Below are 25971 nucleotides of genomic sequence, written 5' to 3'. Positions count from 1 at the left end.
ACGAAGTGGAGGTTCTTGTCAACAGAGCAGCCCTAAATTTTGGGGTGCCTGTGTCTTGCTGATTTTTAGTTTTCCCAATTTATACGCCCATAAGTGGAAGTGCCCTATGCTCTCTAAGCTGAGTTTTTCACATGTTTCAGGACACACCGTACACTTCTCCAGAGTGGCTGTTGTCAATTTACATCTCGCCCATCAACGTAGCAAGGCTCCCGTTTCTCCATGGCCTGTCCTGCATTTCTGGTTTTGACACTTTATTCAGCATGGCCCTTTTGACCGATGGGAAGCGAGACTTCTTTGTAGCGCTGATTTGCCTTTCCAGGTTGCTTGGTTGGCCAAAAAGGGCGTATGCGTTTTTTCCTGAATATATTCAGGAAAAAACGCATACGCCCTTTTTGGCCAAGGGCATCATTGTCGAGGTTTTGCCGCTTTTCCTGTGCTTTAAAGGCGATTCGAATCTCCCTCCTGAAATCTGTTTCCTGCAATTCTGCCTTGCTTTCAAATCCTTTTCGTTGCCTTCCCTCAATATATTTGTGGACGAGAGTGATCATTTATAAGTCTGCAGGTTTGTGATTTGCAGTGCCCCTGAGCTCCATTTTTCAACTCGCTTTCTTGGGAGCTGGCCGCAAAAGCGCAGGATTGCTTCAGGCCCTACTCTGGTCCCGGGCGGCAGGCTGAGCCTGTGGTTAATTCTTCTTCCTGATGGGAAAATAGAGTGACCTGTGCCTGTTCCAACACCTAGAGCTAGTCTCTCCTTGGTTCCCCCTCTTCCCGTTCATCCTCAGGACAAATTGCAACCTGTACGGAACAGGAGGTTAAAGGTGCTGATTCTCCAAGGAGGGAGATTGCTTGTAAAGCGGCTGGAATGGCGAACCCGCGCACAAGGAGATGAGAAATGAGGTGCGTTTTAGAAACCTTTCCCGATCACACGGTGTACCATCTTCTGGGTTTCTCATGCATGTTTTCGATGTAGGAAGATGCCCTTGAACCTGGAGATTTGGGACCCATGGGATGGGTACCACGCAGTATTACTTTAAAGGGTCTGCGTTTGCTCACCCAACCTCACCAAACCTCTCAGCCCCAAGAGTGTCCACCCTTATGTCTCAATCAGCTGTGGGTCTAGATATGGTCAATCCAGGTGGCATCACAGCCCCTGAACGAATTTTGGAAGAATTTCTCTCTCTTTCACTGTCTTTGTTTCACGGGTTTTTAAAAGTAATTGATTTTTATAATGGGGTTTAGCTGCTTTTCACTGCTGTGTTTAGGCCGCTTTACACCCACTTGACTCACTTACAGAGAGATATCAATACATAGGTTTTAAGATTCTTACTAGTCAGATATATTCTTGGGCGGTGAATAGGGGGTGTTGAGTCCAATTCACTGAGCTAGGAGTAAGTCTTGTCTATTACATATTGGGTTTATGGAACGGTATCTGAGCTAATTTGAAACCCTTGTTTTATGCATCACCCCACCTCACCTTTCCCGTTAAGCAGCCATAGAGTGTTTTCTAAACGTGTGACTCTGTTCTGTTTTGTAATTCAGTTCAAGGGTAGCGGTGTTTACACTCCCTGTATAAGTGATATCTTATGATAAGTGTCTTTTTCTGTGTGACTTATTTCACTTAGAATCGTCGTACCTAAATCCACTCATCATGCTGCTGCTAGCCTTATGACGTTGATTTCATGGCTGAGTGATATTCCACTGTACATAAGGACCACAACTTCTTTATCCATTTTTCTCTTTCCTGGGATATTTAAGGTGTAATGAAGTGGAGGTTCTTGTCAACAGAGCAGCCCTAAACTTTGGGGTGCCTGTGTCTTGCTGATTTTTAGTTTCCCCAATTTATACGCCCATAAGTGGAAGTGCCCTATGCTCTCTAAGCTGAGTTTTTCAGATGTTTCAGGACACACGGTACACTTCTCCAGAGTGGCTGTTGTCAATTTACATCTCGCCCATCAACGTAGCAAGGCTCCCGTTTCTCCATGGCCTGTCCTGCATTTCTGGTTTTGACACTTTATTCAGCATGGCCCTTTTGACCGATGGGAAGCGAGACTTCTTTGTAGCGCTGATTTGCCTTTCCAGATTGCTTGGTTGGCCAAAAAGGGCGTATGCGTTTTTTCCTGAATATATTAAGGAAAAAACGCATACGCCCTTTTTGGCCAAGGGCATCATTGTCGAGGTTTTGCCGCTTTTCCTGTGCTTTAAAGGCGATTCGAATCTCCCTCCTGAAATCTGTTTCCTGCAATTCTGCCTTGCTTTCAAATCCTCTTTGTTGCCTTCCCTCAATATATTTGTGGACGAGAGTGATCATTTATAAGTCTGCAGGTTTGTGAATTGCAGTGCCCCTGAGCTCCATTTTTCAACTCGCTTTCTTGGGAGCTGGCCGCAAAAGCGCAGGATTGCTTCAGGCCCTACTCTGGTCCCGGGCGGCAGGCTGAGCCTGTGGTTAATTCTTCTTCCTGATGGGAAAATAGAGTGACCTGTGCCTGTTCCAACACCTAGAGCTAGTCTCTCATTGGTTCCCGCTCTTCCCGTTCATCCTCAGGACAAATTGCAACCTGTACGGAACAGGAGGTTAAAGGTGCTGATTCTCCAAGGAGGGAGATTGCTTGTAAAGCGGCTGGAATGGCGAACCCGCGCACAAGGAGATGAGAAATGAGGTGCATTTTAGAAACCTTTCCCGATCACACGGTGTACCATCTTCTGGGTTTCTCATGCATGTTTTCGATGTAGGAAGATGCCCTTGAACCTGGAGATTTGGGACCCATGGGATGGGTACCACGCAGTATTACTTTAAAGGGTCTGCGTTTGCTCACCCAACCTCACCAAACCTCTCAGCCCCAAGAGTGTCCACCCTTATGTCTCAATCAGCTGTGGGTCTAGATATGGTCAATCCAGGTGGCATCACAGCCCCTGAACGAATTTTGGAAGAATTTCTCTCGCTTTCACTGTCTTTGTTTCACGGGTTTTTAAAAGTAATTGATTTTTATAATGGTGTTTAGCTGCTTTTCACTGCTGTGTTTATGCCGCTTTACACCCACTTGACTCACTTACAGAGAGATATCAATGCATAGGTTTTAAGATTCTTACTAGTCAGATATATTCTTGGGCGGTGAATAGGGGGTGTTGAGTCCAATTCACTGAGCTAGGAGTAAGTCTTGTCTATTACATATTGGGTTTATGGAACGGTATCTGAGCTAATTTGAAACTCTTGTTTTATGCATCACCCCACCTCACCTTTCCCGTTAAGCAGCCATAGAGTGTTTTCTAAACGTGGGACTCTTTTCTGTTTTGTAATTCAGTTCAAGGGTAGCGGTGTTTACACTCCCTGTATAAGTGATATCTTATGATAAGTGTCTTTTTCTGTGTGACTTATTTCACTTAGAATCGTCGTACCTAAATCCACTCATCATGCTGCTGCTAGCCTTATGACGTTGATTTCATGGCTGAGTGATATTCCACTGTACATAAGGACCACAACTTCTTTATCCATTTTTCTCTTTCCTGGGATATTTAAGGTGTAACGAAGTGGAGGTTCTTGTCAACAGAGCAGCCCTAAATTTTGGGGTGCCTGTGTCTTGCTGATTTTTAGTTTTCCCAATTTATACGCCCATAAGTGGAAGTGCCCTATGTTCTCTAAGCTGAGTTTTTCACATGTTTCAGGACACACCGTACACTTCTCCAGAGTGGCTGTTGTCAATTTACATCTCGCCCATCAACGTAGCAAGGCTCCCGTTTCTCCATGGCCTGTCCTGCATTTCTGGTTTTGACACTTTATTCAGCATGGCCCTTTTGACCGATGGGAAGCGAGACTTCTTTGTAGCGCTGATTTGCCTTTCCAGGTTGCTTGGTTGGCCAAAAAGGGCGTATGCGTTTTTTCCTGAATATATTCAGGAAAAAACGCATACGCCCTTTTTGGCCAAGGGCATCATTGTCGAGGTTTTGCCGCTTTTCCTGTGCTTTAAAGGCGATTCGAATCTCCCTCTTGAAATCTGTTTCCTGCAATTCTGCCTTGCTTTCAAATCCTTTTCGTTGCCTTCCCTCAATATATTTGTGGACGAGAGTGATCATTTATAAGTCTGCAGGTTTGTGATTTGCAGTGCCCCTGAGCTCCATTTTTCAACTCGCTTTCTTGGGAGCTGGCCGCAAAAGCGCAGGATTGCTTCAGGCCCTACTCTGGTCCCGGGCGGCAGGCTGAGCCTGTGGTTAATTCTTCTTCCTGATGGGAAAATAGAGTGACCTGTGCCTGTTCCAACACCTAGAGCTAGTCTCTCCTTGGTTCCCCCTCTTCCCGTTCATCCTCAGGACAAATTGCAACCTGTACGGAACAGGAGGTTAAAGGTGATGATTCTCCAAGGAGGGAGATTGCTTGTAAAGCGGCTGGAATGGCGAACCCGCGCACAAGGAGATGAGAAATGAGGTGCGTTTTAGAAACCTTTCCCGATCACACGTTGTACCATCTTCTGGGTTTCTCATGCATGTTTTCGATGTAGGAAGATGCCCTTGAACCTGGAGATTTGGGACCCATGGGATGGGTACCACGCAGTATTACTTTAAAGGGTCTGCGTTTGCTCACCCAACCTCACCAAACCTCTCAGCCCCAAGAGTGTCCACCCTTATGTCTCAATCAGCTGTGGGTCTAGATATGGTCAATCCAGGTGGCATCACAGCCCCTGAACGAATTTTGGAAGAATTTCTCTCTCTTTCACTGTCTTTGTTTCACGGGTTTTTAAAAGTAATTGATTTTTATAATGGGGTTTAGCTGCTTTTCACTGCTGTGTTTATGCCGCTTTACACCCACTTGACTCACTTACAGAGAGATATCAATACATAGGTTTTAAGATTCTTACTAGTCAGATATATTCTTGGGCGGTGAATAGGGGGTGTTGAGTCCAATTCACTGAGCTAGGAGTAAGTCTTGTCTATTACATATTGGGTTTATGGAACGGTATCTGAGCTAATTTGAAACCCTTGTTTTATGCATCACCCCACCTCACCTTTCCCGTTAAGCAGCCATAGTGTGTTTTCTAAACGTGTGACTCTGTTCTGTTTTGTAATTCAGTTCAAGGGTAGCGGTGTTTACACTCCCTCTATAAGTGATATCTTATGATAAGTGTCTTTTTCTGTGTGACTTATTTCACTTAGAATCTTCGTACCTAAATCCACTCATCATGCTGCTGCTAGCCTTATGACGTTGATTTCATGGCTGAGTGATATTCCACTGTACATAAGGACCACAACTTCTTTATCCATTTTTCTCTTTCCTGGGATATTTAAGGTGTAATGAAGTGGAGGTTCTTGTCAACAGAGCAGCCCTAAACTTTGGGGTGCCTGTGTCTTGCTGATTTTTAGTTTCCCCAATTTATACGCCCATAAGTGGAAGTGCCCTATGCTCTCTAAGCTGAGTTTTTCAGATGTTTCAGGACACACGGTACACTTCTCCAGAGTGGCTGTTGTCAATTTACATCTCGCCCATCAACGTAGCAAGGCTCCCGTTTCTCCATGGCCTGTCCTGCATTTCTGGTTTTGACACTTTATTCAGCATGGCCCTTTTGACCGATGGGAAGCGAGACTTCTTTGTAGCGCTGATTTGCCTTTCCAGATTGCTTGGTTGGCCAAAAAGGGCGTATGCGTTTTTTCCTGAATATATTAAGGAAAAAACGCATACGCCCTTTTTGGCCAAGGGCATCATTGTCGAGGTTTTGCCGCTTTTCCTGTGCTTTAAAGGCGATTCGAATCTCCCTCCTGAAATCTGTTTCCTGCAATTCTGCCTTGCTTTCAAATCCTCTTTGTTGCCTTCCCTCAATATATTTGTGGACGAGAGTGATCATTTATAAGTCTGCAGGTTTGTGAATTGCAGTGCCCCTGAGCTCCATTTTTCAACTCGCTTTCTTGGGAGCTGGCCGCAAAAGCGCAGGATTGCTTCAGGCCCTACTCTGGTCCCGGGCGGCAGGCTGAGCCTGTGGTTAATTCTTCTTCCTGATGGGAAAATAGAGTGACCTGTGCCTGTTCCAACACCTAGAGCTAGTCTCTCATTGGTTCCCGCTCTTCCCGTTCATCCTCAGGACAAATTGCAACCTGTACGGAACAGGAGGTTAAAGGTGCTGATTCTCCAAGGAGGGAGATTGCTTGTAAAGCGGCTGGAATGGCGAACCCGCGCACAAGGAGATGAGAAATGAGGTGCATTTTAGAAACGTTTCCCGATCACACGGTGTACCATCTTCTGGGTTTCTCATGCATGTTTTCGATGTAGGAAGATGCCCTTGAACCTGGAGATTTGGGACCCATGGGATGGGTACCACGCAGTATTACTTTAAAGGGTCTGCGTTTGCTCACCCAACCTCACCAAACCTCTCAGCCCCAAGAGTGTCCACCCTTATGTCTCAATCAGCTGTGGGTCTAGATATGGTCAATCCAGGTGGCATCACAGCCCCTGAACGAATTTTGGAAGAATTTCTCTCGCTTTCACTGTCTTTGTTTCACGGGTTTTTAAAAGTAATTGATTTTTATAATGGTGTTTAGCTGCTTTTCACTGCTGTGTTTATGCCGCTTTACACCCACTTGACTCACTTACAGAGAGATATCAATGCATAGGTTTTAAGATTCTTACTAGTCAGATATATTCTTGGGCGGTGAATAGGGGGTGTTGAGTCCAATTCACTGAGCTAGGAGTAAGTCTTGTCTATTACATATTGGGTTTATGGAACGGTATCTGAGCTAATTTGAAACCCTTGTTTTATGCATCACCCCACCTCACCTTTCCCGTTAAGCAGCCATAGAGTGTTTTCTAAACGTGGGACTCTTTTCTGTTTTGTAATTCAGTTCAAGGGTAGCGGTGTTTACACTCCCTGTATAAGTGATATCTTATGATAAGTGTCTTTTTCTGTGTGACTTATTTCACTTAGAATCGTCGTACCTAAATCCACTCATCATGCTGCTGCTAGCCTTATGACGTTGATTTCATGGCTGAGTGATATTCCACTGTACATAAGGACCACAACTTCTTTATCCATTTTTCTCTTTCCTGGGATATTTAAGGTGTAACGAAGTGGAGGTTCTTGTCAACAGAGCAGCCCTAAATTTTGGGGTGCCTGTGTCTTGCTGATTTTTAGTTTTCCCAATTTATACGCCCATAAGTGGAAGTGCCCTATGTTCTCTAAGCTGAGTTTTTCACATGTTTCAGGACACACCGTACACTTCTCCAGAGTGGCTGTTGTCAATTTACATCTCGCCCATCAACGTAGCAAGGCTCCCGTTTCTCCATGGCCTGTCCTGCATTTCTGGTTTTGACACTTTATTCAGCATGGCCCTTTTGACCGATGGGAAGCGAGACTTCTTTGTAGCGCTGATTTGCCTTTCCAGGTTGCTTGGTTGGCCAAAAAGGGCGTATGCGTTTTTTCCTGAATATATTCAGGAAAAAACGCATACGCCCTTTTTGGCCAAGGGCATCATTGTCGAGGTTTTGCCGCTTTTCCTGTGCTTTAAAGGCGATTCGAATCTCCCTCCTGAAATCTGTTTCCTGCAATTCTGCCTTGCTTTCAAATCCTTTTCGTTGCCTTCCCTCAATATATTTGTGGACGAGAGTGATCATTTATAAGTCTGCAGGTTTGTGATTTGCAGTGCCCCTGAGCTCCATTTTTCAACTCGCTTTCTTGGGAGCTGGCCGCAAAAGCGCAGGATTGCTTCAGGCCCTACTCTGGTCCCGGGCGGCAGGCTGAGCCTGTGGTTAATTCTTCTTCCTGATGGGAAAATAGAGTGACCTGTGCCTGTTCCAACACCTAGAGCTAGTCTCTCCTTGGTTCCCCCTCTTCCCGTTCATCCTCAGGACAAATTGCAACCTGTACGGAACAGGAGGTTAAAGGTGATGATTCTCCAAGGAGGGAGATTGCTTGTAAAGCGGCTGGAATGGCGAACCCGCGCACAAGGAGATGAGAAATGAGGTGCGTTTTAGAAACCTTTCCCGATCACACGGTGTACCATCTTCTGGGTTTCTCATGCATGTTTTCGATGTAGGAAGATGCCCTTGAACCTGGAGATTTGGGACCCATGGGATGGGTACCACGCAGTATTACTTTAAAGGGTCTGCGTTTGCTCACCCAACCTCACCAAACCTCTCAGCCCCAAGAGTGTCCACCCTTATGTCTCAATCAGCTGTGGGTCTAGATATGGTCAATCCAGGTGGCATCACAGCCCCTGAACGAATTTTGGAAGAATTTCTCTCTCTTTCACTGTCTTTGTTTCACGGGTTTTTAAAAGTAATTGATTTTTATAATGGGGTTTAGCTGCTTTTCACTGCTGTGTTTATGCCGCTTTACACCCACTTGACTCACTTACAGAGAGATATCAATACATAGGTTTTAAGATTCTTACTAGTCAGATATATTCTTGGGCGGTGAATAGGGGGTGTTGAGTCCAATTCACTGAGCTAGGAGTAAGTCTTGTCTATTACATATTGGGTTTATGGAACGGTATCTGAGCTAATTTGAAACCCTTGTTTTATGCATCACCCCACCTCACCTTTCCCGTTAAGCAGCCATAGTGTGTTTTCTAAACGTGTGACTCTGTTCTGTTTTGTAATTCAGTTCAAGGGTAGCGGTGTTTACACTCCCTCTATAAGTGATATCTTATGATAAGTGTCTTTTTCTGTGTGACTTATTTCACTTAGAATCTTCGTACCTAAATCCACTCATCATGCTGCTGCTAGCCTTATGACGTTGATTTCATGGCTGAGTGATATTCCACTGTACATAAGGACCACAACTTCTTTATCCATTTTTCTCTTTCCTGGGATATTTAAGGTGTAACGAAGTGGAGGTTCTTGTCAACAGAGCAGCCCTAAACTTTGGGGTGCCTGTGTCTTGCTGATTTTTAGTTTTCCCAATTTATACGCCCATAAGTGGAAGTGCCCTATGTTCTCTAAGCTGAGTTTTTTAGATGTTTCAGGACACACCGTACACTTCTCCAGAGTGGCTGTTGTCAATTTACATCTCGCCCATCAGCGTAGCAAGGCTCCCGTTTCTCCATGGCCTGTCCTGCATTTCTGGTTTTGACACTTTATTCAGCATGGCCCTTTTGACCGATGTAGAGCGAGACTTCTTTGTAGCGCTGATTTGCCTTTCCAGGTTGCTTGGTTGGCCAAAAAGGGCGTATGCGTTTTTTCCTGAATATATTCAGGAAAAAACGCATACGCCCTTTTTGGCCAAGGGCATCATTGTCGAGGTTTTGCCGCTTTTCCTGTGCTTTAAAGGCGATTCGAATCTCCCTCCTGAAATCTGTTTCCTGCAATTCTGCCTTGCTTTCAAATCCTCTTCGTTGCCTTCCCTCAATATATTTGTGGACGAGAGTGATCATTTATAAGTCTGCAGGTTTGTGAATTGCAGTGCCCCTGAGCTCCATTTTTCAACTCGCTTTCTTGGGAGCTGGCCGCAAAAGCGCAGGATTGCTTCAGGCCCTACTCTGGTCCCGGGTGGCAGGCTGAGCCTGTGGTTAATTCTTCTTCCTGATGGGAAAATAGAGTGACCTGTGCCTGTTCCAACACCTAGAGCTAGTCTCTCATTGGTTCCCCCTCTTCCCGTTCATCCTCAGGACAAATTGCAACCTGTACGGAACAGGAGGTTAAAGGTGCTGATTCTCCAAGGAGGGAGATTGCTTGTAAAGCGGCTGGAATGGCGAACCCGCGCACAAGGAGATGAGAAATGAGGTGCGTTTTAGAAACCTTTCCCGATCACACGGTGTACCATCTTCTGGGTTTCTCATGCATGTTTTCGATGTAGGAAGATGCCCTTGAACCTGGAGATTTGGGACCCATGGGATGGGTACCACGCAGTATTACTTTAAAGAGTCTGCGTTTGCTCACCCAACCTCACCAAACCTCTCAGCCCCAAGAGTGTCCACCCTTATGTCTCAATCAGCTGTGGGTCTAGATATGGTCAATTCAGGTGGCATCACAGCCCCTGCACGAATTTTGGAAGAATTTCTCTCTCTTTCACTGTCTTTGTTTCACGGGTTTTTAAAAGTAATTGATTTTTATAATGGGGTTTAGCTGCTTTTCACTGCTGTGTTTATGCCGCTTTACACCCACTTGACTCACTTACAGAGAGATATCAATACATAGGTTTTAAGATTCTTACTAGTCAGATATATTCTTGGGCGGTGAATAGGGGGTGTTGAGTCCAATTCACTGAACTAGGAGTAAGTCTTGTCTATTACATATTGGGTTTATGGAACGGTATCTGAGCTAATTTGAAACCCTTGTTTTATGCATCACCCCACCTCACCTTTCCCGTTAAGCAGCCATAGTGTGTTTTCTAAACGTGGGACTCTGTTCTGTTTTGTAATTCAGTTCAAGGGTAGCGGTGTTTACACTCCCTGTATAAGTGATATCTTATGATAAGTGTCTTTTTCTGTGTGACTTATTTCACTTAGAATCGTCGTACCTAAATCCACTCATCATACTGCTGCTAGCCTTATGACGTTGATTTCATGGCTGAGTGATATTCCATTGTACATAAGGACCACAACTTCTTTATCCATTTTTCTCTTTCCTGGGATATTTAAGGTGTAATGAAGTGGAGGTTCTTGTCAACAGAGCAGCCCTAAACTTTGGGGTGCCTGTGTCTTGCTGATTTTTAGTTTTCCCAGTTTATACGCCCATAAGTGGAAATGCCCTATGCTCTCTAAGCTGAGTTTTTCAGATGTTTCAGGACACACGGTACACTTCTCCAGAGTGGCTGTTGTCAATTTACATCTCGCCCATCAACGTAGCAAGGCTCCCGTTTCTCCATGGCCTGTCCTGCATTTCTGGTTTTGACACTTTATTCAGCATGGCCCTTTTGACCGATGGGAAGCGAGACTTCTTTGTAGCGCTGATTTGCCTTTCCAGGTTGCTTGGTTGGCCAAAAAGGGCGTATGCGTTTTTTCCTGAATATATTCAGGAAAAAACGCATACGCCCTTTTTGGCCAAGGGCATCATTGTCGAGGTTTTGCCGCTTTTCCTGTGCTTTAAAGGCGATTCGAATCTCCCTCCTGAAATCTGTTTCCTGCAATTCTGCCTTGCTTTCAAAACCTCTTCGTTGCCTTCCCTCAATATATTTGTGGACGAGAGTGATCATTTATAAGTCTGCAGGTTTGTGAATTGCAGTGCCCCTGAGCTCCATTTTTCAACTCGCTTTCTTGGGAGCTGGCCGCAAAAGCGCAGGATTGCTTCAGGCCCTACTCTGGTCCCGGGCGGCAGGCTGAGCCTGTGGTTAATTCTTTTTCCTGATGGGAAAATAGAGTGACCTGTGCCTGTTCCAACACCTAGAGCTAGTCTCTCCTTGGTTCCCGCTCTTCCCGTTCATCCTCAGGACAAATTGCAACCTGTACGGAACAGGAGGTTAAAGGTGCTGATTCTCCAAGGAGGGAGATTGCTTGTAAAGCGGCTGGAATGGCGAACCCGCGCACAAGGAGATGAGAAATGAGGTGCGTTTTAGAAACCTTTCCCGATCACACGGTGTACCATCTTCTGGGTTTCTCATGCATGTTTTCGATGTAGGAAGATGCCCTTGAACCTGGAGATTTGGGACCCATGGGATGGGTACCACGCAGTATTACTTTAAAGGGTCTGCGTTTGCTCACCCAACCTCACCAAACCTCTCAGCCCCAAGAGTGTCCACCCTTATGTCTCAATCAGCTGTGGGTCTAGATATGGTCAATCCAGGTGGCATCACAGCCCCTGAACGAATTTTGGAAGAATTTCTCTCGCTTTCACTGTCTTTGTTTCACGGGTTTTTAAAAGTAATTGATTTTTATAATGGGGTTTAGCTGCTTTTCACTGCTGTGTTTATGCCGCTTTACACCCACTTGACTCACTTACAGAGAGATATCAATGCATAGGTTTTAAGATTCTTACTAGTCAGATATATTCTTGGGCGGTGAATAGGGGGTGTTGAGTCCAATTCACTGAGCTAGGAGTAAGTCTTGTCTATTACATATTGGGTTTATGGAACGGTATCTGAGCTAATTTGAAACCCTTGTTTTATGCATCACCCCACCTCACCTTTCCCGTTAAGCAGCCATAGTGTGTTTTCTAAACGTGGGACTCTTTTCTGTTTTGTAATTCAGTTCAAGGGTAGCGGTGTTTACACTCCCTGTATAAGTGATATCTTATGATAAGTGTCTTTTTCTGTGTGACTTATTTCACTTAGAATCGTCGTACCTAAATCCACTCATCATGCTGCTGCTAGCCTTATGACGTTGATTTCATGGCTGAGTGATATTCCATTGTACATAAGGACCACAACTTCTTTATCCATTTTTCTCTTTCCTGGGATATTTAAGGTGTAACGAAGTGGAGGTTCTTGTCAACAGAGCAGCCCTAAACTTTGGGGTGCCTGTGTCTTGCTGATTTTTAGTTTTCCCAATTTATACGCCCATAAGTGGAAGTGCCCTATGCTCTCTAAGCTGAGTTTTTCACATGTTTCAGGACACATCGTACACTTCTCCAGAGTGGCTGTTTTCAATTTACATCTCGCCCATCAACGTAGCAAGGCTCCCGTTTCTCCATGGCCTGTCCTGCATTTCTGGTTTTGACACTTTATTCAGCATGGCCCTTTTGACCGATGGGAAGCGAGACTTCTTTGTAGCGCTGATTTGCCTTTCCAGGTTGCTTGGTTGGCCAAAAAGGGCGTATGCGTTTTTTCCTGAATATATTCAGGAAAAAACGCATACGCCCTTTTTGGCCAAGGGCATCATTGTCGAGGTTTTGCCGCTTTTCCTGTGCTTTAAAGGCGATTCGAATCTCCCTCCTGAAATCTGTTTCCTGCAATTCTGCCTTGCTTTCAAATCCTTTTCGTTGCCTTCCCTCAATATATTTGTGGACGAGAGTGATCATTTATAAGTCTGCAGGTTTGTGAATTGCAGTGCCCCTGAGCTCCATTTTTCAACTCGCTTTCTTGGGAGCTGGCCGCAAAAGCGCAGGATTGCTTCAGGCCCTACTCTGGTCCCGGGCGGCAGGCTGAGCCTGTGGTTAATTCTTCTTCCTGATGGGAAAATAGAGTGACCTGTGCCTGTTCCAACACCTAGAGCTAGTCTCTCCTTGGTTCCCCCTCTTCCCGTTCATCCTCAGGACAAATTGCAACCTGTACGGAACAGGAGGTTAAAGGTGCTGATTCTCCAAGGAGGGAGATTGCTTGTAAAGCGGCTGGAATGGCGAACCCGCGCACAAGGAGATGAGAAATGAGGTGCGTTTTAGAAACCTTTCCCGATCACACGGTGTACCATCTTCTGGGTTTCTCATGCATGTTTTCGATGTAGGAAGATGCCCTTGAACCTGGAGATTTGGGACCCATGGGATGGGTACCACGCAGTATTACTTTAAAGGGTCTGCGTTTGCTCACCCAACCTCACCAAACCTCTCAGCCCCAAGAGTGTCCACCCTTATGTCTCAATCAGCTGTGGGTCTAGATATGGTCAATCCAGGTGGCATCACAGCCCCTGAACGAATTTTGGAAGAATTTCTCTCTCTTTCACTGTCTTTGTTTCACGGGTTTTTAAAAGTAATTGATTTTTATAATGGGGTTTAGCTGCTTTTCACTGCTGTGTTTAGGCCGCTTTACACCCACTTGACTCACTTACAGAGAGATATCAATACATAGGTTTTAAGATTCTTACTAGTCAGATATATTCTTGGGCGGTGAATAGGGGGTGTTGAGTCCAATTCACTGAGCTAGGAGTAAGTCTTGTCTATTACATATTGGGTTTATGGAACGGTATCTGAGCTAATTTGAAACCCTTGTTTTATGCATCACCCCACCTCACCTTTCCCGTTAAGCAGCCATAGTGTGTTTTCTAAACGTGTGACTCTGTTCTGTTTTGTAATTCAGTTCAAGGGTAGCGGTGTTTACACTCCCTCTATAAGTGATATCTTATGATAAGTGTCTTTTTCTGTGTGACTTATTTCACTTAGAATCGTCGTACCTAAATCCACTCATCATGCTGCTGCTAGCCTTATGACGTTGATTTCATGGCTGAGTGATATTCCACTGTACATAAGGACCACAAGTTCTTTATCCATTTTTCTCTTTCCTGGGATATTTAAGGTGTAACGAAGTGGAGGTTCTTGTCAACAGAGCAGCCCTAAACTTTGGGGTGCCTGTGTCTTGCTGATTTTTAGTTTTCCCAATTTATACGCCCATAAGTGGAAGTGCCCTATGCTCTCTAAGCTGAGTTTTTTAGATGTTTCAGGACACACCGTACACTTCTCCAGAGTGGCTTTTGTCAATTTACATCTCGCCCATCAGCGTACCAAGGCTCCCGTTTCTCCATGGCCTGTCCTGCATTTCTGGTTTTGACACTTTATTCAGCATGGCCCTTTTGACCGATGGGAAGCGAGACTTCTTTGTAGCGCTGATTTGCCTTTCCAGGTTGCTTGGTTGGCCAAAAAGGGCGTATGCGTTTTTTCCTGAATATATTCAGGAAAAAACGCATACGCCCTTTTTGGCCAAGGGCATCATTGTCGAGGTTTTGCCGCTTTTCCTGTGCTTTAAAGGCGATTCGAATCTCCCTCCTGAAATCTGTTTCCTGCAATTCTGCCTTTCTTGCAAATCTTCTTCGTTGCCTTCCCTCAATATATTTGTGGACGAGAGTGATCATTTATAAGTCTGCAGGTTTGTGAATTGCAGGGCCCCTGAGCTCCATTTTTCAACTCGCTTTCTTGGGAGCTGGCCGCAAAAGCGCAGGATTGCTTCAGGACCTACTCTGGTCCCGGGCGGCAGGCTGAGCCTGTGGTTAATTCTTCTTCCTAATGGGAAAATAGAGTGACCTGTGCCTGTCCCAACACCTAGAGCTAGTCTCTCCTTGGTTCCCCCTCATCCCGTTCATCCTCAGGACAAATTGCAACCTGTACGGAACAGGAGGTTAAAGGTGCTGATTCTCCAAGGAGGGAGATTGCTTGTAAAGCGGCTGGAATGGCGAACCCGCGCACAAGGAGATGAGAAATGAGGTGCGTTTTAGAAACCTTTCCCGATCACACGGTGTACCATCTTCTGGGTTTCTCATGCATGTTTTCGAAGTAGGAAGATGCCCTTGAACCTGGAGATTTGGGACCCATGGGATGGGTACCACGCAGTATTACTTTAAAGAGTCTGCGTTTGCTCACCCAACCTCACCAAACCTCTCAGCCCCAAGAGTGTCCACCCTTATGTCTCAATCAGCTGTGGGTCTAGATATGGTCAATTCAGGTGGCATCACAGCCCCTGCACGAATTTTGGAAGAATTTCTCTCTCTTTCACTGTCTTTGTTTCACGGGTTTTTAAAAGTAATTGATTTTTATAATGGGGTTTAGCTGCTTTTCACTGCTGTGTTTATGCCGCTTTACACCCACTTGACTCACTTACAGAGAGATATCAATACATAGGTTTTAAGATTCTTACTAGTCAGATATATTCTTGGGCGGTGAATAGGGGGTGTTGAGTCCAATTCACTGAACTAGGAGTAAGTCTTGTCTATTACATATTGGGTTTATGGAACGGTATCTGAGCTAATTTGAAACCCTTGTTTTATGCATCACCCCACCTCACCTTTCCCGTTAAGCAGCCATAGTGTGTTTTCTAAACGTGGGACTCTGTTCTGTTTTGTAATTCAGTTCAAGGGTAGCGGTGTTTACACTCCCTGTATAAGTGATATCTTATGATAAGTGTCTTTTTCTGTGTGACTTATTTCACTTAGAATCGTCGTACCTAAATCCACTCATCATACTGCTGCTAGCCTTATGACGTTGATTTCATGGCTGAGTGATATTCCATTGTACATAAGGACCACAACTTCTTTATCCATTTTTCTCTTTCCTGGGATATTTAAGGTGTAATGAAGTGGAGGTTCTTGTCAACAGAGCAGCCCTAAACTTTGGGGTGCCTGTGTCTTGCTGATTTTTAGTTTTCCCAGTTTATACGCCCATAAGTGGAAATGCCCTATGCTCTCTAAGCTGAGTTTTTCAGATGTTTCAGGACACACGGTACACTTCTCCAGAGTGGCTGTTGTCAATTTACATCTCGCCCATCAACGTAGCAAGGCTCCCGTTTCTCCATGGCCTGTCCTGCATTTCTGGTTTTGACACTTTATTCAGCATGGCCCTTTTGACCGATGGGAAGCGAGACTTCTTTGTAGCGCTGATTTGCCTTTCCAGGTTGCTTGGTTGGCCAAAAAGGGCGTATGCGTTTTTTCCTGAATATATTCAGGAAAAAACGCATACGCCCTTTTTGGCCAAGGGCATCATTGTCGAGGTTTTGCCGCTTTTCCTGTGCTTTAAAGGCGATTCGAATCTCCCTCCTGAAATCTGTTTCCTGCAATTCTGCCTTGCTTTCAAAACCTCTTCGTTGCCTTCCCTCAATATATTTGTGGACGAGAGTGATCATTTATAAGTCTGCAGGTTTGTGAATTGCAGTGCCCCTGAGCTCCATTTTTCAACTCGCTTTCTTGGGAGCTGGCCGCAAAAGCGCAGGATTGCTTCAGGCCCTACTCTGGTCCCGGGCGGCAGGCTGAGCCTGTGGTTAATTCTTTTTCCTGATGGGAAAATAGAGTGACCTGTGCCTGTTCCAACACCTAGAGCTAGTCTCTCCTTGGTTCCCGCTCTTCCCGTTCATCCTCAGGACAAATTGCAACCTGTACGGAACAGGAGGTTAAAGGTGCTGATTCTCCAAGGAGGGAGATTGCTTGTAAAGCGGCTGGAATGGCGAACCCGCGCACAAGGAGATGAGAAATGAGGTGCGTTTTAGAAACCTTTCCCGATCACACGGTGTACCATCTTCTGGATTTCTCATGCATGTTTTCGATGTAGGAAGATGCCCTTGAACCTGGAGATTTGGGACCCATGGGATGGGTACCACGCAGTATTACTTTAAAGGGTCTGCGTTTGCTCACCCAACCTCACCAAACCTCTCAGCCCCAAGAGTGTCCACCCTTATGTCTCAATCAGCTGTGGGTCTAGATATGGTCAATCCAGGTGGCATCACAGCCCCTGAACGAATTTTGGAAGAATTTCTCTCGCTTTCACTGTCTTTGTTTCACGGGTTTTTAAAAGTAATTGATTTTTATAATGGGGTTTAGCTGCTTTTCACTGCTGTGTTTATGCCGCTTTACACCCACTTGACTCACTTACAGAGAGATATCAATGCATAGGTTTTAAGATTCTTACTAGTCAGATATATTCTTGGGCGGTGAATAGGGGGTGTTGAGTCCAATTCACTGAGCTAGGAGTAAGTCTTGTCTATTACATATTGGGTTTATGGAACGGTATCTGAGCTAATTTGAAACCCTTGTTTTATGCATCACCCCACCTCACCTTTCCCGTTAAGCAGCCATAGTGTGTTTTCTAAACGTGGGACTCTTTTCTGTTTTGTAATTCAGTTCAAGGGTAGCGGTGTTTACACTCCCTGTATAAGTGATATCTTATGATAAGTGTCTTTTTCTGTGTGACTTATTTCACTTAGAATCGTCGTACCTAAATCCACTCATCATGCTGCTGCTAGCCTTATGACGTTGATTTCATGGCTGAGTGATATTCCATTGTACATAAGGACCACAACTTCTTTATCCATTTTTCTCTTTCCTGGGATATTTAAGGTGTAACGAAGTGGAGGTTCTTGTCAACAGAGCAGCCCTAAACTTTGGGGTGCCTGTGTCTTGCTGATTTTTAGTTTTCCCAATTTATACGCCCATAAGTGGAAGTGCCCTATGCTCTCTAAGCTGAGTTTTTCACATGTTTCAGGACACACCGTACACTTCTCCAGAGTGGCTGTTTTCAATTTACATCTCGCCCATCAACGTAGCAAGGCTCCCGTTTCTCCATGGCCTGTCCTGCATTTCTGGTTTTGACACTTTATTCAGCATGGCCCTTTTGACCGATGGGAAGCGAGACTTCTTTGTAGCGCTGATTTGCCTTTCCAGGTTGCTTGGTTGGCCAAAAAGGGCGTATGCGTTTTTTCCTGAATATATTCAGGAAAAAACGCATACGCCCCTATTGGCCAAGGGCATCATTGTCGAGGTTTTGCCGCTTTTCCTGTGCTTTAAAGGCGATTCGAATCTCCCTCCTGAAATCTGTTTCCTGCAATTCTGCCTTGCTTTCAAATCCTTTTCGTTGCCTTCCCTCAATATATTTGTGGACGAGAGTGATCATTTATAAGTCTGCAGGTTTGTGAATTGCAGTGCCCCTGAGCTCCATTTTTCAACTCGCTTTCTTGGGAGCTGGCCGCAAAAGCGCAGGATTGCTTCAGGCCCTACTCTGGTCCCGGGCGGCAGGCTGAGCCTGTGGTTAATTCTTCTTCCTGATGGGAAAATAGAGTGACCTGTGCCTGTTCCAACACCTAGAGCTAGTCTCTCCTTGGTTCCCCCTCTTCCCGTTCATCCTCAGGACAAATTGCAACCTGTACGGAACAGGAGGTTAAAGGTGCTGATTCTCCAAGGAGGGAGATTGCTTGTAAAGCGGCTGGAATGGCGAACCCGCGCACAAGGAGATGAGAAATGAGGTGCGTTTTAGAAACCTTTCCCGATCACACGGTGTACCATCTTCTGGGTTTCTCATGCATGTTTTCGATGTAGGAAGATGCCCTTGAACCTGGAGATTTGGGACCCATGGGATGGGTACCACGCAGTATTACTTTAAAGGGTCTGCGTTTGCTCACCCAACCTCACCAAACCTCTCAGCCCAAAGAGTGTCCACCCTTATGTCTCAATCAGCTGTGGGTCTAGATATGGTCAATCCAGGTGGCATCACAGCCCCTGAACGAATTTTGGAAGAATTTCTCTCTCTTTCACTGTCTTTGTTTCACGGGTTTTTAAAAGTAATTGATTTTTATAATGGGGTTTAGCTGCTTTTCACTGCTGTGTTTATGCCGCTTTACACCCACTTGACTCACTTACAGAGAGATATCAATACATAGGTTTTAAGATTCTTACTAGTCAGATATATTCTTGGGCGGTGAATAGGGGGTGTTGAGTCCAATTCACTGAGCTAGGAGTAAGTCTTGTCTATTACATATTGGGTTTATGGAACGATATCTGAGCTAATTTGAAACCCTTGTTTTATGCATCACCCCACCTCACCTTTCCCGTTAAGCAGCCATAGTGTGTTTTCTAAACGTGTGACTCTGTTCTGTTTTGTAATTCAGTTCAAGGGTAGCGGTGTTTACACTCCCTCTTTAAGTGATATCTTATGATAAGCGTCTTTTTCTGTGTGACTTATTTCACTTAGAATCGTCGTACCTAAATCCACTCATCATGCTGCTGCTAGCCTTATGACGTTGATTTCATGGCTGAGTGATATTCCATTGTACATAAGGACCACAACTTCTTTATCCATTTTTCTCTTTCCTGGGATATTTAAGGTGTAACGAAGTGGAGGTTCTTGTCAACAGAGCAGCCCTAAACTTTGGGGTGCCTGTGTCTTGCTGATTTTTAGTTTTCCCAATTTATACGCCCATAAGTGGAAGTGCCCTATGCTCTCTAAGCTGAGTTTTTCAGATGTTTCAGGACACACGGTACACTTCTCCAGAGTGGCTGTTGGCAATTTACATCTCGCCCATCAACGTAGCAAGGCTCCCGTTTCTCCATGGCCTGTCCTGCATTTCTGGTTTTGACACTTTATTCAGCATGGCCCTTTTGACCGATGGGAAGCGAGACTTCTTTGTAGCGCTGATTTGCCTTTCCAGGTTGCTTGGTTGGCCAAAAAGGGCGTATGCGTTTTTTCCTGAATATATTCAGGAAAATACGCATACGCCCTTTTTGGCCAAGGGCATCATTGTCGAGGTTTTGCCGCTTTTCCTGTGCTTTAAAGGCGATTCGAATCTCCCTCCTGAAATCTGTTTCCTGCAATTCTGCCTTGCTTTCAAATCCTCTTCGTTGCCTTCCCTCAATATATTTGTGGACGAGAGTGATCATTTATAAGTCTGCAGGTTTGTGAATTGCAGTGCCCCTGAGCTCCATTTTTCAACTCGCTTTCTTGGGAGCTGGCCGCAAAAGCGCAGGATTGCTTCAGGCCCTACTCTGGTCCCGGGCGGCAGGCTGAGCCTGTGGTTAATTCTTCTTCCTGATGGGAAAATAGAGTGACCTGTGCCTGTTCCAACACCTAGAGCTAGTCTCTCATTGGTTCCCCCTCTTCCCGTTCATCCTCAGGACAAATTGCAACCTGTACGGAACAGGAGGTTAAAGATGCTGATTCTCCAAGGAGGGAGATTGCTTGTAAAGCGGCTGGAATGGCGAACCCGCGCACAAGGAGATGAGAAATGAGGTGCGTTTTAGAAACCTTTCCCGATCACACGGTGTACCATCTTCTGGGTTTCTCATGCATGTTTTCGATGTAGGAAGATGCCCTTGAACCTGGAGATTTGGGACCCATGGGATGGGTACCACGCAGTATTACTTTAAAGGGTCTGCGTTTGCTCACCCAACCTCACCAAACCTCTCAGCCCCAAGAGTGTCCACCCTTATGTCTCAATCAGCTGTGGGTCTAGATATGGTCAATCCAGGTGGCATCACAGCCCCTGCAAGAATTTTGGAAGAATTTCTCTCTCTTTCACTGTCTTTGTTTCACGGGTTTTTAAAAGTAATTGATTTTTATAATGGGGTTTAGCTGCTTTTCACTGCTGTGTTTATGCCGCTTTACACCCACTTGACTCACTTCCAGAGAGATATCAATACATAGGTTTTAAGATTCTTACTAGTCAGATATATTCTTGGTCGGTGAATAGGGGGTGTTGAGTCCAATTCACTGAGCAGGCAGTAGGTCTTGTCTATTACATATTGGATTTATGGAACTGTATCTAAGCTAATTTTAAACCCTTGTTTTATGCATCACCCCACCTCACCTTTCCCGTTAAGCAGCCATAGTGTGTTTTCTAAACGTGTGACTCTCTTCTGTTTTGTAATTCAGTTCAAGGGTAGCGGTTTTTACATTCCCTCTATAAGTGATATCTTATGATATGTGTCTTTTTCTGTGTGACTTATTTCACTTAGAATCGTCGTACCTAAATCCACTCATCATGCTGCTACTAGCCTTATGACGTTGATTTCATGGCTGAGTGATATTCCATTGTACATAAGGACCACAACTTCTTTATCCATTTTTCTCTTTCCTGGGATATTTAAGGTGTAACGAAGGGGAGGTTCTTGTCAACAGAGCAGCTCTAAACTTTGGGGTGCCTGTGTCTTGCTGATTTTTAGTTTTCCCAATTTATACGCCCATGAGTGGAAGTGCCCTATGCTCTCTAAGCTGAGTTTTTTAGATGTTTCAGGACACACCGTACACTTCTCCAGAGTGGCTGTTGGCAATTTATATCCAGCCCATCAGCGCAGCCAGGCTCCCCTTTCTCCGTGGCCTGTCCTTCATTTCTGGTTTTGACACTTTATTCAGCATGGGCCTTTTGACCGATGGGAAGCGAGACTTCTTTGTAGGGCTTATTTGCCTTTCCAGGTTGCTTGGTTGGCCAAAAAGGGCGTATGCGTTTTTTCCTAAATATATTCAGGAAAAAACGCATACGCCCTTTTTGGCCAAGGGCATCATTGTCGAGGTTTTGCCGCTTTTCCTGTGCTTTAAAGGCGATTCGAATCTCCCTCTTGAAATCTGTTTCCTGCAATTCTGCCTTGCTGTCAAATCCTCTTCGTTGCCTTCCCTCAATATATTTGTGGACGAGAGTGATCATTTATAAGACTGCAGGTTTGTGAATTGCAGTGCCCCTGAGCTCCATTTTTCAACTCGCTTTCTTGGGAGCTGGCCGCAAAAGCGCAGGATTGCTTCAGGCCCTATTCTGGTCCCGGGCGGCAGGCTGAGCCTGTGGTTAATTCTTCTTCCTGATGGGAAAATAGAGTGACCTGTGCCTGTCCCAACACCTAGAGCTAGTCTCTCATTGGTTCCCCCTCTTCCCGTTCATCCTCAGGACAAATTGCAACCTGTACGGAACAGGAGGTTAAAGGTGCTGATTCTCCAAAGAGGGAGATTGCTAGTAAAGCGGCTGGAATGGCGAACCCGAGCACAAGGAGATGAGAAATTAGGTGCGTTTTAGAAACCTTTCCCGATCACACGGTGTACCATCTTCTGGGTTTCTCATGCATGTTTTCGATATAGGAAGATGCCCTTGAACCTGGAGATTTGGGACCCATGGGATGGGTACCACGCAGTATTACTTTAAAGGGTGTGCATTTGCTCACCGAACCTCAGCAAACCTCTCAGCCCGAAGAGTGTCCACCCTTATGTCTCAATCAGCTGTGGGTCTAGATATGGTCAATCCAGGTGGCATCACAGCCCCTGCACGAATTTTGTATGAATTGTTCTCTCTTTCCCTGTCATTGTTTCACGAGTTTTTAAAAGTAATTGATTTTTATAATGGGGTTTAGCTGCTTTTCACTGCTGTGTTTATGCCGCTTTACACCCACTTGACTCACTTCCAGAGAGATATCAATACATAGGTTTTAAGATTCTTACTAGTCTGATATATTCTTGGGCGGTGAATAGGGGGTGTTGAGTCCAATTCACTGAGCAAGCAGTAGGTCTTGTCTATTACATATTGGGTTTATGGAACGGTATCTGAGCTAATTTGAAACCCTTGTTTTATGCATCACCCCACCTCACCTTTCCCGTTAAGCAGCCATAGTGTGTTTTCTAAACGTGTGACTCTGTTCTGTTTTGTAATTCAGTTCAAGGGTAGCGGTTTTTACATTCCCTCTATAAGTGATATCTTATGATAAGTGTCTTTTTCTGTGTGACTTATTTCACTTAGAATCGTCGTACCTAAATCCACTCATGATGCTGCTACTAGCCTTATGACGTTGATTTCATGGCTGAGTGATATTCCATTGTACATAAGGACCACAACTTCTTTATCCATTTTTCTCTTTCCTGGGATATTTAAGGTGTAACGAAATGGAGGTTCTTGTCAACAGAGCAGCCCTAAACTTTGGGGTGCCAGTGTCTTGCAGATTTTTAGTTTTCCCAATTTATACGCTCATGAGTGGAAGTGCCCTATGCTCTCTAAGCTCAGTTTTTTAGATGTTTCAGGACATACCGTACACTTCTCCAGAGTGGCTGTTGGCAATTTACATCCCGCCCGTCAGCGTAGCTAGGCTCCCGTTTCTCCATGGCCTGTCCTGCATTTCTGGTTTTGACACTTTATTCAGCATGGCCCTTTTGACCGATGGGAAGAGAGACTTCTTTGTAGCGCTGATTGTCCTTTCCAGGTTGCTTGGTTGGCCAAAAAGGGCGTATGCGTTTTTTCCTGCATATATTCAGGAAAAAACGCATACGCACTTTTTGGCCAACGGCATCATTGTCGAGGATTTGCCGCTTTCCTGTGCTTTAAAGGGCATTCGAATCTCATATACTGAAATCTGTTTCCTGCAATTATGCCTTGTTTTCAAATCCTCTTCGTTGCCTTCCCTCAATATATTTGTGGACGAGAGTGACCATTTATAAGTCTGCAGGTTTGTGAATTGCAGTGCCCCTGAGCTCCATTTTTCAACTCGCTTTCTTGGGAGCTGGCCGCAAAAGCGCAGGATTGCTTCAGGCCCTATTCTGGTCCGGGCGGCAGGCTGAGCCTGTGGTTAATTCTTCTTCCTGATGGGAAAATAGAGTGACCTGTGCCTGTCCCAACACCTAGAGCTAGTCTCTCATTGGTTCTCCCTCTTCCCGTTCATCCTCAGGAAAAATTGCAACCTGTACGGAACAGGAGGTTAAAGGTGCTGATTCTCCAAGGAGGGAGATTGCTAGTAAAGCGGCTGGAATGGCGAACCCGAGCACAAGGAGATGAGAAATGAGGTGCGTTTTGGAAACCTTTCCCGATCACACGGTGTACCATCTTCTGGGTTTCTCATGCATGTTTTCGATGTAGGAAGATGCCCTTGAACCTGGAGATTTGGGACCCATGGGATGGGTACCACGTAATATTACTTTAAAGGGTCTGCGTTTCCTCACCCAACCTCACCAAACCTCTCAGCCCGAAGAGTGTCCACCCTTATGTCTCAATCAGCTGTGGGTCTAGATATGGTCAATCCAGGTGGCATCACAGCCCCTGCACGAATTTTGTAAGACTTGTTCTCTCCTTCACTGTCTTTGTTTCACGGGTTTTTAAAAGAAATTGATTTTTATAATGGGGTTTAGCTGCTTTTCACTGCTGTGTTTATGCCGCTTTACACCCACTTGACTCACTTACAGAGAGATATCAATACATAGGTTTTAAGATTCTTACTAGTCAGATATATTCTTGGTCGGTGAATAGGTGGTGTTGAGTCCAATTCACTGAGCAGGCAGTAGGTCTTGTCTATTACATATTGGATTTATGGAACGGAATCTGAGCTAATTTTAAACCCTTGTTTTATGCATCACCCCACCTCATCTTTCCCGTTAAGCAGCCATAGTGTGTTTTCTAAACGTGTGACTCTGTTCTGTTTTGTAATTCAGTTCAAGGGTAGTGGTTTTTACATTCCCTCTATAAGTGATATCTTAAGATGAGTGTCTTTTTCTGTGTGACTTATTTCACTTAGAATCGTCGTACCTAAATCCACTCATCATGCTGCTACTAGCCTTATGACGTTGATTTCATGGCTGAGTGATATTCCATTGTACATAAGGACCACAACTTCTTTATCCATTTTTCTCTTTCCTGGGATATTTAAGGTGTAACGAAATGGAGGTTCTTGTCAACAGAGCAGCCCTAAACTTTGGGTTGCCTGTGTCTTGCTGATTTTTAGTTTTCCCAATTTATACGCTCATGAGTGGAAGTGCCCTATGCTCTCTAAGCTCAGTTTTTTAGATGTTTCAGGACATACCGTACACTTCTCCAGAGTGGCTGTCGGCAATTTACATCCTGTCCATCAGCGTAGCAAGGCTCCCGTTTCTCCATGGCCTGTCCTGCATTTCTGGTTTTGACACTTTATTCAGCATGGCCCTTTTGACCGATGTAGAGCGAGACTTCTTTGTAGCGCTGATTTGCCTTTCCAGGTTGCTTGGTTGGCCAAAAAGGGCGTATGCGTTTTTTCCTTAATATATTCAGGAAAAAACGCATACGCCCTTTTTGGCCAACGGCATCATTGTCGAGGTTTTGCCGCTTTTCGTGTGCTTTAAAGGCGATTCGAATCTCCCTCCTGAAATCTGTTTCCTGCAATTCTCCCTTGCTTTCAAATCCTCTTCGTTGCCTTCCCTCAATATATTTGTGGACGAGAGTGAGCATTTATAAGTCTACAGGTTTGTGAATTGCAGTGCCCCTGAGCTCCATTTTTCCACTCGCTTTCTTGGGAGCTGGCCGCAAAAGCGCAGGATTTCTTCAGGCCCTATTCTGGTCCCGGGCGGCAGGCTGAGCCTGTGGTTAATTTTTCTTCCTGATGGTAAAATAGAGTGACCTGTGCCTGTCCCAACACCTAGAGCTAGTCTCTCATTGGTTCCCCCTCTTCCCGTTCATCCTCAGGACAAATTGCAACCTGTACGGAACAGGAGGTTAAAGGTGCTGATTCTCCAAGGAGGGTGATTGCTAATAAAGCGGCTGGAATGGCGAACCCGAGCACAAGGAGATGAGAAATGAGGTGCGTTTTGGAAACCTTTCCCGATCACACGGTGTACCATCTTCTGGGTTTCTCATGCATGTTTTCGATGTAGGATGATGCCCTTGAACCTGGAGATTTGGGACCCATGGGATGGGTACCACGCAGTATTACTTTAAAGGGTCTGCGTTTCCTCACCCAACCTCAGCAAACCTCTCAGCCCCAAGAGTGTCCACCCTTATGCCTCAATCAGCTGTGGGTATAGATATGGTCAATCCAGGTGGCATCACAGCCCCTGCACGAATTTTGTAAGAATTGTTCTCTCTTTCACTGTCTTTTTTTCACGGGTGTTTAAAAGTAATTGGTTTTTATAATGGGGTTTAACTGCTTTTCACTGCTGTGTTTATGCCCCTTTACACCCACTTGACTCACTTCCAGAGAGATATCAATACATAGGTTTTAAGATTCTTACTAGTC

This window comes from Balaenoptera physalus (assembly GCF_965194825.1).
Source record: "Balaenoptera physalus genome assembly, chromosome: 8".
Taxonomy (NCBI): Eukaryota; Metazoa; Chordata; class Mammalia; order Artiodactyla; family Balaenopteridae; genus Balaenoptera; species Balaenoptera physalus.
Note: the sequence above shows the minus strand (reverse complement) of the source record.